The 14998-nt window shown below is 42.9% G+C and overlaps 1 protein-coding gene across 1 annotated transcript in view; it reads right to left on the bottom strand.

The window, feature by feature from the left end:
* The window catches only part of Adgrv1 (adhesion G protein-coupled receptor V1), a 518174-nt gene that overhangs the window by 126592 nt on the left and 376584 nt on the right, over window positions 1–14998 (bottom strand). The window lies entirely within an intron of this gene.

Below are 14998 nucleotides of genomic sequence, written 5' to 3'. Positions count from 1 at the left end.
CCCTCAAATCTTTTGTCTCATCTCTAGTTTACTGTGAACACCTGAAACCGTCTTCATGCTCAGAGGATACCCAGAGTCTACTAACCTTACCTCTTAGTCACCTGTATTTCATTGTCTTAAATTACTAGTGTTCTAATATTTAAAACATTAAAATAAAGTTTATTATTTGCAAAATTTCTCATATAGCTTGTCTATAAGAAAAGTTTCTATATGAGCATCAATTCTCCTTTAATTCATTATTCTTAAATGACCACGTAGAATTTTCAGTTAGATACAAACCAGTCATTCCTATATTAAGTGATATAAAAGGGAGCAAGACCGGAAATAGTGGACAACTTAAAATTTATAAAAGTATCGATAGGCCCCCAAATTTGTTTTCAAGGGTCTCAAGGTTTTATAATAGAATATAATTATTGTTTAGCCTTTTATCTTGTTGAAATGTGGTACCTTAAAGAGTATTATGAAGAGCTTCAGGCTAAAACCATTAACTGTGAACCTGTTGAAGCAAACACATCTCTCACATTAAGGGAAACTAAATTACTATATTCATCTGGAAAAAAAAGTTTCCCCACGAGTAAGCAGGCTTACCTGTGGCCCAATTTTAGCTGCTCCCAAGTAGGGGCTGTTTGCCAAATGCAAAGGGTAGAAACAAAAGCAGGGGGTGTGAGCCTGTAGCAGGTGTTCGTCTGTTCAAGTAAATACAGGCCAAGATGCTTGTGTCTAATTACAGGGATTACACAAATCAGAATGTAAATATTTTCAACACTAATAGTTGAGGCATCCCCCAAAACCTTAAAGTACACGGGAGGACCCACTTTTATGTCCCCAAATAAAATCTGAAGCAGACTTCAACTCCAGAATGTCATTGACTCAGACACAGGTCTGCCCATACCTGTTATCTTCATGCTGCTTTTATATAAGCCACCTATTTGCCCGGGTATATTCTGAAAAGCCAGGGCAAGGCTCACCACGGTCTGCAGCACATAGGGCACCATGGTTTGTGGGAGTAGTACCATCACTTCCACTTGCTGGCTTCCTTTAGACTAGCTGGAGATTCATCCTCATGGCAAGCTTCCTTGGTAACATGGAAGGTGATGAACCAGACTAGGAGCATCCCATCACGTGTAATAAGTGGTCTCCATTCTGTGTGGCTTTAATTAGGTCTCTCGTTTACTTACAGGCGCAGAAATTATTACTTCCGGCTTTGATTTCTCCACTAAATACAAATAAAGCTGGGCTCATTAAGTCATTTGGTCTGTTTCCAGGCACTCAAGTCGGATTTTCTGTGTTTAACTTTGTAAATACAGCATCATAACATCAAGGAAAGAGCATAGGCTTCAGTTAGAATTCAAGTCGTATCTTACTTGTTGGTAAGCAAAGCCCACCACTTTGTGACTTTACATTATAGAGGTTCAAAAATACAGGCTGTGAGGATGGTTACTGACATTCTTACAATGTGGCCAAAATGAGATTGGATAAAACACTTTCCCTAGTCCATGTCTCAACAGTATATAGAGAGAGTTAAAATAACTACTTTACGTGACCCAAACCATTGCATTGAGCTGCTATGGGAAGAAAATTACACTAAATGTGCATTGAAATTTGAAAGTTTATATAAAATGTTCTCAAAACAAAACAAAAAGTAAATTTCATTTAGGTGGCTAGTAGACTGGAGATAAGTAAATGTAAAATATTGACATACTTCTAACCAAGTGACATCCACAAAAACACTTCCTTGGTGTGACTTATAATACAAGTAGAGCATGAACTAAAAGTCAGTACATCTTACATAATATTTCAAAGATTTAGGTGTCCAGGCAGGGTGTTTAATATCCTTTCAAATTCCTCCTGCTGGCTCATTTCTCTTCTTAGGGTCTGCCTAGTGTCTCAACAGCTGTTGAGCTTCTAGACCATAAGCTTCAGGTGTCTGCACACACTCTGGCTTTGAGGCCAGCAGGATGAATGCACACAACAGCAGGGGGTCTTCACACATTCTTGGCTCCATCTCAGTCTGCACATGCTCAGACGGATTCCAGGAAATGGCGTGAGTGAAAAACAGACTCAGTCAAAGCACAGACCTGACTGCGCCATTTCTAGTGACCCAGCCCAAGTCACTAAGAGTCCCTAACCTTACTACTTTTTACCAGCACGTACAGAACTGTAGGAGCTCCTTCACTGGGGGAGTAAAGCGGAACAACGCACAAGGAAGTGCTTTCTAAGATGGAAAGTCAAATGCACATGTGAGTTTTCACTTTTCCAGTGACGAAAGCCAGTGAGTGTGTCACTATTGAGACAGTCATCTGGTTCAGAGGAGTGAGAAACGGAACTGGATACTCGGCTCAAAGTGAGCTTCTGAAAGCACATGCCAACCGCAGTGTGAGAGCAATGGCAACGGAGGCTTGCCTAGGAAGCAAGCAGCCCCGACAGTGGGGTCTTATGACCACGGGGAGACACCGCGATCACCCTGCCGTGGTTACAAGGCATGTGAATTATATTATGAGAGTATTTACTTTGCAGTGTTTTAAAGACATGGCAGATACTCCCATTATATAGGTACTGATGACCAGGTACTCGGTGAGGATTTTTAATATTATACATGGAGAAAGAGCCAGAGGTCTGGAGGGTTAGAAAAGAGACGTACAAAAGGGAGTGTGCAGACAGATGAATGAGGAAATGGTCCCTTTCCACATATCTAGACAGTCAAAATAAAAGAGTAGTAAACGAGAGACTGAATTTTTTTTAAAGGAACATGTGTCTAGATACATGTATTTTTTTTCCAAACCATTTTGTTTGATTGGCATCCTTTACTGGGAACCCTAGTTACAATCAATTATAAACTGGTTTCCAAATTCCAAGACTCCCATGAAAATAGGGGATCACTGGCATAGCATGCAGTTTCCATACACAGAAAGGGAACAGCCTAGGTGCCATTGGATATGCTTTAGCCCCGAAGGTTCACACGCAGGAGGCTGGTGTGAAGTACAGGGAAGCCCTTATGAGGTAAGAAAGAGAGAAGGTAATTAGGGGCCATCGCTTCCTGAGAGGTTAGGGCTCTGAAAGGGGGTAAAACCCTGTAACCGGGCTAGCTCTTAAAAGATTGGGCTACCATAACTGCCCCATGCCTTGGCTCCTCCTACACATGTCTGCACATGATTCCATATCTGCTTCTCCATACGTAGGGAAGGGGCACCTGTCAGGGTAATGGTGCTACGTGGGAAGAATTGCCGGCCAACTAAACCTTTTGACGTGGTAAACTATCCAGACTCGGGGATTGTGTTACAGCAATGTAAAATAAGACACTGGGGAAATTAATGGCATAAATACTCAAGCTACTGTATCTGTTACTATGCAGCCAATAACACAAAAGAACTGTCATGTCTGGGTACTGACTCAAAACACAGCTTTCACTGAGGACTTTAGTTGGGAGCCCTGGGAATGAGAACACCTACTGTAAGGCTCAGAAGCTGCACCAGTCAACATGTTGAAGTCCCATCAGGCTGCCTTCCCGAGGCAACATAGAAATGAAACGGAGGGATTCATGACCTTGGCCACTTGGATGAGTCACAATGCAGTGGCATCTGGGACTTTCAAGTTTAGCAATGACTGAAACGGGTCAATCACAACATAACTACCAATGCATTAGGACTTAAGCAGTGCCAGCTTGGGTTGGATTTCTGGCATTCTCACTCACACGCGCTCTACACAATTGAATTTTGCTTCACTAATGTGGAGACGATTTCTGAACTGGCATAATGTGCTATGGAGAACTGCTTTGTAAGGGAGTCTGAGATTCTTCCATAAGATGTTCAAGATTAACTTCTTAATGCATATATGAATGTACGGTTGCAGTTTTTCCTTTAGTTGATTAGAACAAATGCAGTGGGGAAGACTTAGAAATGTATCCTCTTTAGAAGGGCAAAAGCTGCCTTTCACACTTCAGAACCCGGATAACATGCGCTGAGTTCAGAACCCGGATAACACGCGCTGAGGTCGAGACGCAGAGCAGCACACACTTCAGCCTTCTTTGCACACCCCTCCTGGGCTGCCCAAAAACGCCATCCTCCTGTTGCGCCGCTGTGCACATCTCCATCTCCGGTTCTCGGGTGGCACAGCCCATGGGAGGGCTGGCCATGCTCTCAGAGGGCAGAGAAAAGTGTGTGAGCCTCAGCAGGCAGCAGGCGGGGCAGAGCTTCCCTTGAGACCTGTGGCCAGCTGGCCAGCAGAGGCCAGCAGTGGAAGGACGTGACCCCTGCTGGTTCTCCAGACACTGAATCCCTTTCCAGACGCAGCGCAAGGCTCATGGGAAACACTGCCCAGGGCAAACTGGGAAGTGTTTCAGTGCAATGTGTTTTTTTGTTTGTTTGTTTGTTTGTTTGTTTTGGTTTCTTCCTTTTTAAAGTATGTTGCGTGTTGTCTGTACCTTTGAACAAGTAATGCTTATAGTTGAACTCCCACTAACAATTTAGTTTGAATGACTGACAGAAGGAGAACTTTAGCTTTTTAGGTGCAGTCTTCAAACCCCCAATTGCATTAGAATTCTCTGATGATTTCCTCCAACTTGAGAAATCAGACCCTCTGGATAGGGACCCAAAAATCAGAATTTGCCATTGACGTAAGTCACAGAAAAACCACACATTGCCAGACATCTTGAGAGTCATTTCACATCCAAAGTACACATCTATCTGTGTTGCCTAAACCCAATTAAAGAACAATTCACACTACTGGGTTATGTCTGCAATTTGATGCTTTTGTTATAAAATCTTTTAAAATCATAAACCTGCTAAGTAAAGAATATATAAAAATTCCTCTGGCTGCTTGATTTGTCTGCCATCAACTGTGCTCCTGCCCAGAAGGATACAGTGTGCTGACTCAGCTAAAGTGGAACCCAACACAAGCAGGAGAGAGCTTTGGCACAGGCACACACGAAGCCCATTTCACTTGGAAATCCATCACGCTAACATGGGAGTAGTTATTTCTTAATCTAATTTCAACATAGAACCACACAGAAGTATCTACTCTCCTTCACATGGAACACATTTGTGCCTTACATGGAACACATTTTGCAATCCATGTGGCTTGGTAGTGGGCTCCACTAACACAAGAGGGAAAACAATGACAACGGTGCATCACGGATGACAGCGTGGTGACAGTCTTTGTGACAAGCAAGGCTCCTCACAGGTCACATGCACGTCCGCTGTGTAAGGCCCATTTGTGGTAAGAGTGTTTGATTTGTGTATGTGCTCCTAGGGAACGGAAGTTGGGTCTACACTCAATCAAGCTTTCTAAGAAGATTTTCCTGCCACGTGTCCTTACATTACTCCCTGAACATGCCAAGGACCTGCAGTCATACCACACTCAGAGTCAGATCAAGACCCTCTGCTCTGTTTGTTTGTTCTTTCATTAGCGTTGTTCCCTCACTGAGGCTAATATCAAGAACCATTTGCATTACAGTAGTTCTGGTGTCTGTTAGAGAGTACCTAGCAGGGGCTTCAAAACATCAAATAATGTTTGATGAACAAACTAATGAATTAATCAAGTGTGTTTAGCTGATCGTTCTTCATTCCATCTTTTCTCAGTCTCTATTCAAGCTAGACCGAGTGAGAATAGGTGCTCGTTTTCACCATTTCCTAAAGAATACCTAAAACCCATCGATCTGATCTTTTGAGGCTGAGATTCCCTGCCTATTTATCTTTGTAGGAAAAGGGACAGCCAGAGTTTCCTCTGCACGCCCAGAATGCCCAGAGGCTTTCCCCTCTCTTGTCAGCCCTCAGTCTAAAAGGAAACGCACCTAGAGAGGAAGGCCAAGAAAGAGATTCAGGAAGTAAGAAAAGGAAGTTTTCTCTACGTTCATGTGTGCACCAACATTAGAGCTGAGTGGGAATGGGAGCCTGGGAGGGGACTAGACTGTAAAAGAACAGGAACCACTCAGGACTAGAACAGTCTGAAGAACTTCACAATGTCTGGGACTAAGTATATGCTTAATGCTTTCAGTAAGTCAACAGTTGGTTATTGATGTTGAGGAGGTGAGGCACAGCTGACAGCAACCAATTTGTCTTCTAAAGAGTTTACACACACACAGAAAGAGAGAGAGAGAAAGAGAGAGGAATTACCCATCTATGAATATAATTTGCCCCAGACACTGTATCATGCTGATGTCAATTATTTCTTGTTTTCTATTATTTCCTGGTGGTGGTGGCTAGGCCAGTTTTACATAAACTTGACACAGCTAGAGTTGTCTGAAAAGAGGGAACTTCAATTGAGAATATGCCTCTATAAGATCTGGCTGAAAGGCATTTTCTTAACTAGTGATTGATAGGGGATGGCCTGTACCTAGGCTGGTGGTTCTGGGTTCTATAAGAAAGCAGGCTCAGTAAGCAGCTCCCTCCATGGTCTCTGGAGCAGCTCCTGCCTCCAGGTTCCTGCCCCGCCTGAATTCCTGTCCTGACTCTCTTTAGCGATGGAATGCACTATGGAAGCATAAGCTGAATAAACCCTTTCCTCTCCAACTTGCTTTTGGTTATGGTGTATCATCATAGCAACAATAACCCTGACTAAATCATCATGCTGGTTAACAAATAAAAAATAATAAAGTCATAAGATACATATGAGAGAGTTAGGCGGTGGTGGCACACATCTTTAATCCCAGCAGAGGCAGGTGGATCTCTGTTAGCTCGAGTGAGTTACATGACAGGCTCCAAAGCTACAGAGAAACCCTATCTTGAAAAACAAAACAAAACAAAACAAAAAACCCAAAATACATATGAGAGAAAAGATCCATAAATGATGATACAGAGGAGTGGCGACTGCCACAAGAGTGTTTAAATACAAAGTAATACACAGGAAAGTCAACTGTAACAAAAACAAGGAGGGGGCCTAGAAATCGTGGAATTTGTTCTCAGAGCATGCACAAGATTTTAAGAAGATGTTTGAGAAAAAGATGAGTTGTAATTATTAAGACACTATACAGGAGTACAGAAAGAAAAAGAAAAGGTGTTCAAAGGAGAATACTAACACACGTTTCAACTAAACTAGAACGAATGGGATGTCTACCAGTTACAGGATGAGCTGAGAGGTTTTCTAGGTACTTAGAAGGGAAAGGAGATTTCACTGGGCAACCATCAGGAACCTGGTCACCACAGGAATGGCTGAGGAGAAGCCCAGGCTCTAATGAAGGACAACGGAAGGATGTCATCGAGGGTGTCGATATTTCAATATTACCAATCATACCAATGTGTGGTAAGAGAAGGAACGGAGGAAGTAGGTGCCTTGTGAGGAACCCTGTGAAGAAGAATGAATGAAAAAGATTTGTTAGCAGTGCAGCGTGAATGGCAGGGAATGGAGTCGAGCTGAGTTCAGACACCTGGGAGAATGCTCGCCATTTGAAGCCAATTGTGGCTCATTTTCCAGAAAAGAAAGCAGTTTAGTCTAAATGAATAAATTGGTTAATTGCTAGTACTGCCAACAGAATGCATTTCCAAGCTAATAAAACAGGTTTATCAAGTGTGAGTTCAGCTCCTCCCCTCCCCTCTTCCTGCTTTCCCAAGTCAAAACAGAAATGCCTTTGTGAACAGGAAGCCAAGTCATTACAGAGATAAACTGGTAAGGAGGCTGCTGAGAGAACAGAGAAAACTCAGATCCATCATGTTCGAATCTTACAGATGACAACTGTGGGACAAGCACTCACCATGCTAATAACCTGACTGACAAAACGCTTCAGAAAGGTAAATATTTTGAATGTTACAGTATTCCCGAAAGATAAGAAAAACCATTGAGTGAGATTTCCTATAACCTAAACACAGTTAATTTTCAGCATCTTAGGAGGACCGTGACTAGAGGAAAAAGTTACTTTTGTAATAGAAGATGAGTACAGACCGTGAAGAAAAGAGGGACTTAAGGGAAAAAGTACAAGAATTATAAAAGACACTTTTACCCACCAAAATATGACAATAGGTAGTTTAATCGCTTTTTCTTAACGTTGTGACAAAGCACGAATGAAACAACTTGGAGGAAGGACTTCCGGTGGCCCATGGTTTTAGATGACGGGGTCTCTCACGGCAGGAGCACAGAGCAGAGTCCATTTCAAAGTCACGCCTCCAGTCCCCAGGAATGCCCCTGGCTTCCTTCTCCTGCTTGTGTTGTCTGTCTGTCCCTGCAACCACAACCCCAGTAAGGAACGGGTTCCGAATAATACCAATATTTAAAGTCTAATTCTCTTCCTTAGGATACAAAATGCAGGGTAATATAATTTAGTGAAAAACTACAATAAGTTCAAAACCGAGATTTACATACTCTGTTGTACGTACATACATGTGTGCACACACACAATAAATGAATAAATAAAATACATAAATGTGGTAGAAATTTAGAAAGCAATATCTGCCACGTTTTTCCATTGACAAATTCTAAGAGACCATGGTTTTGGTCAAAACATGTGTAGAGCAAGTTTGTAGGAAACATAACTAGAGAACTCTGAAGGACGAAGTAAAGGGCTCCTAATAGCCTGTCCCAACTCATTCCTCAGAGAAAGAACCATGGCTGTTTGTCTCCGGGAATGTTTATACTTCTAACACAAATTTAATTCATTAACATGAGCAAACGGGTAAAGACCATGATTGGGAAACCCGCAGCAACAGCAAGAGCAAGCAGGAACTCACAGGGGAACCTGCTTAAGACCAAACTAGGCCCTCCGAATGCTGGTGGCACCGGGGGAGTTTGGGTAGTTTATGGGGACACTGGCACTGGGACCAGGATTTATCCCTAGTGCATGAACTATTCCTTATGGAGGGATACCTTACTCAGCCTAGATACAAGGGAGGAGGGGCTTGGTGAAAGGTCCTGGCATTATGCTGGCCTGCCCTGTTACCTGGCAGAACGCACTCAGGCAGCACTCTGGCCAGCCCAGAGTTCTATGAGAACAGTCTGCACGCAGGTGCAAAGGACCCCTTTAAAGGACAGACCCCTGCCCACTTACCCCCTGTCATCCTCTTCTCTCTTACCTTACTCTCTCTCATGTCTGTCTACCCCCCCCCGTTCGGTTTCACTATAATAAACTATGGTTAATATGCTCTCCACAGCCTGTGCTCCATCTATTGTGCTGGTCCTGGTTCCCTAATTAACAACAATTGGTCCTGCCCCAAATGATGAGACAGACTTTGTTGGTTCCCCACAGGAGGTCTCACCCTCTCCTAGGAGTGGATGGGGGTGGGGTAGGGAGAAGGTGGGGGACAATCAGGAGAAGGAACTAGGACTGGTACGTAAAATAATATTGTTTTAATAATAATAATAGGAGGAGGAGGAGGATATGGGGAGAAAAGACGGTAAGTTCATGAGCAAGAAAAATAGACAGTTCCATAGACATATGGAATGAGTGAGTGGACGGCATACTACAATATCATGACATTTGTGTTCCCCCTAACAAGTAAGAGAATGGAAGTAAAGCTAATACTGTCAGCTCTTTCTAAGAAAGGGTCCACTGATGGAATGGTCATCAAAGTGCTAACTGACATTTTTACAGAAGTCACAGTACAGCTCATGGCACTCTCAGGGACATTATTTTGCTTAAGAACTAGTAAATAAACTTTAAAAGACAAGAATACTTTTAGGATTAACTTTCAGTTAACAGAGTCTAGTAGAATGAAAAGTGGACCTTGGTGTAAACGTTAATTGATTTACAGATTTGTAGACTTCTACAGAAGGCTTTCAAAGTAATGTGAATCAGCGAGTTAGCATTTTCAGACAGATCGGAAAGTGTCTTTGTATTAGGGGATGAATTAATGAAGTATTAATTTCCAAGTAGTTCTGATATTTAAAAATGTCTTTGGCCTGAAATCTTTCATTTTAGTTTTTTGGCCCACTAAGATACGTTTGAAAAAAAATGGAACTCGATTGCCCCATTTCCACACATTTCAGGACTCAGTCACACGAGTCAATGTGCCTCAGAGATGATCCGATCTCTGAGAAGAAAAGGCGTGTTCTAACCCAGCCTTTGTGCGCAGGCGGGGCTTCCTCTTCCTCGGGAGATGTGTGCTCAGACGTAGCTGGCTCTTTGGATCCACCCAGGCTCTGCGTATGCAGCCTTGCCTCTCAGGAACAAGAGTGAGATCATCACTCACCACTCAGGAAGCCCAAGTGCACTCAGCTGTGTGTGCCTGTTGGCTCTGCTCTTCCACTAATAGCCTCTTCCCAGACAACAAGCCTTAAGGCTGGTTTTTATCTTGTGGGGTGGGGGCATGCTCAGATGGAGGTCAGAGGGCAAGTCTTTTAGTAACTTATATTTAAAAACAATTTTATTTGTGACTCATCTCGGCCTAGTTTATGAACGAGACGGTAAGATGTTAATAGTCTTACTTTTGTTTCTGTAATGCCTTAGTGGACCAAGGAACTTGTAGAGTTTTAAATACTCATGAGGGCTGGAGAGGTAGTTTGGCCATTAAAAGCTAAGGCTCACAACTAGAAAGGCTAGAAAAACATGAAGTGTGGGTTTACAATTCCTGTAAATATGTTTAACCTATTAAAACACATTTATGTATATGCCCTTAATTTTCTCTCTCTTTTTTTTGAGACAGGGTCTGTCTATCTTGTCTTGGATGTCTGGAATTCACTCTGTAGACCAGTCAGCCTCATACTCACAAAGATCCACCTGCCTCTGCCTCCTCAGTGGCTACTACTCTTAGTCATTTTTTTGATATTTTTATTCTTTTTTTCTTGACACCACATACCTGAAGGGACATATATATATATATATATATGTGTGTGTGTGTGTGTGTGTGTGTGTGTGTGTGTGTGTCAGTATATACATACATTAATCAGACACACATACACAATCAGATATGTGTGTGTGTGTGTATATATATATATATATATATATGATTGTCCACCTAATCCAATATGCTAAGCATTGAACACAGTTTTATCTAACTGTGGTGCAGACATGGCTAATAAATCTCTCATTTGCTATTGCAAAATGGGGGTGGGAGGAGAATAAAATAAAACCTTAGACTTAAGTTTAGGAAACATGCTCAAAAGTTATAGGTGTAACAGAGGACAACTTACAAATATTCTTCAGTATTTCATGTCAATCTGTATTTATTATATGGCACAGCAAATATTAGCTTGTGTTCACATTTAGGTTAGACATAAACTTCACTTTGAACTCTCCCAGGAACATCTTATTTCGTGTTAAGGGTGTTATCAGTGAGTGAGTTGTACACTTCAGAGCTCCATGGCAGGCCTTGCCTGACTCCAGTTCTCTCCAGTGGGGTCACTAAGGGCAGTCTATGCCTGTGGTTGAAGTACAATGTTGGGTGTTTTGCAATGGTATCAGAGGAGAAACTGACAGTTACACTTCTGTCCTCATTACTTCGCGGAAGAGCAATCATTTCGCAGATCCTAAGAGTGAGAAGTCATAGCTGCTCCTTGACATGAGGGAAACAGTCATGCCTGGAGGCACCTTGAGGAATGGGCAGAATTCTGTGTCTTACTCTGTGTGTCTCTCCTACAGACAGCACAGTTGCAGTTCTGTGTGACACAGTTGCAGTTCTGTGTGACACAGTTGCAGTTCTGTGTGACACAGTTGCAGTTCTGTGTGACACAGTTGCAGTTCTGTGTGACATGAAGTGACAAGAGAATGGCAGCTGAGTGTAAAAGCACTAACTCACCTGAGGATAAGGCCAGTACTGACTTAAGGGTCAGTACTTGTGATCTTGAGTCATTACAAATATGACATTCCCACCCTCTGAGTATAATTGTTACAATTAATCTGCACCTATTTCCAAGGAGCTACAAACAGTACTCTTATGGTATTGGCTGATACAGGAAAGCCATTAGTCAGTTTCACAGCTGTTGTTAACCCTGAAAATACACAGACTTCTATTTGTTTAATAATAATGAAAGATAAAGTGAATTATATCACTCACCAGCTCCCAGTGGCTTTGATTCATTTTATTCCTTCTCATATGCACATTCTATTTTGATAAAACCCTAGAACATGCACCATTATGCCTTTCTTTCCAACGTTGTGTTCAGGTGCCTGAAATCACCAACTGTGGTAGTATCACAACATCGAAATTAACTTACCTGACAAATAAATGGTTCTTTGCCACCATCAATCAGACATTAAAGCAATAGCCTATCAATGGTAGTGGTGGTAGGCCAGGTCTACAGTTACAAACAAGAATAAAACCCCAAATGTCAGAGAATAACATCCTGGCTGGGAATGTAGCTTAGCTGGTGTAGTGCTTGCCTGGCATTCATGAAGCCCTGAGTTCCATTCTCAGGATACACGATCCCGGTGTATCTATATGTGCAGGCCTGTAACTCCAGCACTCTGAAGGTAGAGCAGGAGGATAAAATTCATAGTCATTTACACAGAGAGTTTGAGGCCCTCTCAGACAACAACAACCCAAAAGACAAACACACACACACACACACACACACACACACACACACACACACACACACACACTACCCAGGAATAGGCAAAGGTTTAACTATAGTGTATCTTATGATAAAATAGGAATGTTACAGAAGAAGAAGGGACACAATTAATTTTGCTCAAGTTTTCAAAGAGGACTAAGGGAATAGATAATCCTTAGGCTAGACACTCAGAGTTGAGAGAAACCACAGGAGCCACACGTGATCAGGTGCCAGTTCCTAAATGATGCTAAGTACTAAAGGCTTCATAATTGGAACACACACTTGTGGTCAGGTACCAATTCCTAGAATGATGCTAAGACGGAAGGATACACAGTTGGAACACACACTCGGGATCAGGTACCAGCAAAGCATGTCTTCCTCACAAATGCATGAACGGAGGCAGAGGCACCATAAAACTACAGAAGGGATACTGAGCAGCAGAACCCTTTCAGAGGCTCTAGAAGAGACCCTCGCAGTAAGCTCAAGTGGCCACAGGTTTTTGATAAAGTTAGAACACTAAGACATTTTCATTGCAGTCCATTACGACCACGGTGTTTTTCAATCCCAAATTAGCTTTGTCCCATTTCCTGCATCAGGTACTAGAATAATTAGCAGCTTGGGAGGTGACTGAGGAGAAGTTCAGATTCGGATGAATTCTGCTTAGAGCATGCGTAATATATTCGTATGGGGTGTGTTCACAGTCACGGAAAGTCATTACTCTCTGGACCACTTCCCAAAGCAGCAATGACAAGGATGAACAGGACCAGAAGCTATAAAGTGATGTGAAAATGTCCAGCGAAGCCTATCACAGAAGGCCATGGAAGAGAAACAGCTTTGGGATGCCCAGAGCTAGAAGGTGACCCAGGAGAAATGCTTCTGCCTGCCAAACCCTCGTCTATCAGAGAGACGCCATGAGTACAGGGATAAATGTTTAGTGTACTTACTTTAAAGTAGAATCACACATGACTAGAATTAGTGAGAATTCTGTATTTGTTAAACAAGGACAGTAACAGCTCTACAAATAGTGAGGACATCTGCGATAGTTAATTTTATTTCACTATTCTTTAAGAAATAACGTTCTGTCGCTCAAGTCTCTCCATGTAATGCATTAGCAATAGAAATAATGTTATGAGACAATAGGAACACACAGAAAGAGGAGAAGGATTTGTATGATCTGGAAAATTGGTGTGCAGTTCACGAATGATCTGAAGAGAAAGGAGGAGTAACAGGACAGGTGGGGTAGTCTGGGAAAAGAATGGGACAGCGGAGTAGAAGAGGAGGAGGGAGGCGTAGTTCATACTAAGGGTGTGTGAACAGCTTTGGGAAACTTTATAAGCTTTGGGTGTGTGTGTGTGTGTGAGAGTGTGCGCGCACATGCACATGCATGTGTACATGAATGTGCACCTATGTGCTTGTGTTCGTATGAAAGAGTTTAATTGCAGTTACCCTGCACAGGGGATAATGCTCTCCCTAAGAACCATAGGGTCCACATTAACAGCCCAGTGCCAGATGTGAGCTATCTCCTCGTGAACTGCTGGTCAGGGTTGCACTGGATACCCACCCAGGCAACTGCCACTGCTTTTGCCCACCAGACCTTGACAGTAAGATCCTATTGCTGACTCCACCACATGCTTTGGTCACAGGGCGTGGAGAAATGGAAGTGGTATTTACCATGGAGCTTCTTTCTAGCTGACTAGATTTCACAGTAACAGAGATTTTAGGCAGGCCCCTGGGGCAGGTTCACCAAGAGTCTTACCCAGCTGGGAACCCTGGAAGCTACAATAACAACCAGTGAGGCAAGATATACCCATGGGTAAAACAGGGGCATAAACATTATGGGGTAACCAACTGCCTTCAGATTGGGTTCAAGGCCCTTTCACAGGAGGAAACAGACTCAATGCTGTAAATCTAGCCATTAGGAATAACCTATGCTCTTATGTTGCTGTCTTAGTTAGGGTTACCATGTCTGTGGGAAAACACCATGACTAGGGAAACTTAGGGAGGAAAAGGTCTATTTGGCTCACATTTCCCTACCACTGTTCACAATAAAACTGAGTCAGGGCAGCAACTCAAGCCGAGCAGGAAGCTAGAAGTGGGAGCTGATGGAGAAGCCATAAGGTGCTGCTTACTGGCTTGCTCACTATAGCTCACTCAGCCTGCTTTCTGATAGAACCCAGGACCATCAGCCAGGGTAGCAGCACCTACAATGGGCTGGGCCTTCCCCCATCAATCACTAATAAAGAAAATACCCTACAACCAGATCTTTTTTTTTTTTATTTTCCAGTTTAAATTTAGATAAGAAACAAGGTTGCTTCACAAGTCAGTTCCAGGTCCCTCTCCCATTCCCTCCCCTCTTCCCGTGCCCTCCCCCCAACCCCCCCTTATCCCCTCATTCCCCCAGGGAGGGTGAGGCCCTCCATGGGGGTGTCCATAGTCTGTCATTTCATATAGGGCAGGGCCTAGACCCTTCCCCAAGAGTTCAGGGTGAGAGTGCACCTCACATTGTTCTATGGGAGTCCAAAGTCTGTGTGTATACTTGGGATGGGTACTGATCTGCTGCCCAAGGCTCAATAGATTCCTTAGG

The sequence above is a fragment of the Mesocricetus auratus genome, unplaced genomic scaffold (assembly GCF_017639785.1).
Source record: "Mesocricetus auratus isolate SY011 unplaced genomic scaffold, BCM_Maur_2.0 Super-Scaffold_100020, whole genome shotgun sequence".
NCBI lineage: Eukaryota > Metazoa > Chordata > Mammalia > Rodentia > Cricetidae > Mesocricetus > Mesocricetus auratus.
The sequence above is the reverse complement of the archived record's forward strand: the minus strand, read 5'-3'. Positions and strand labels throughout refer to the sequence as shown.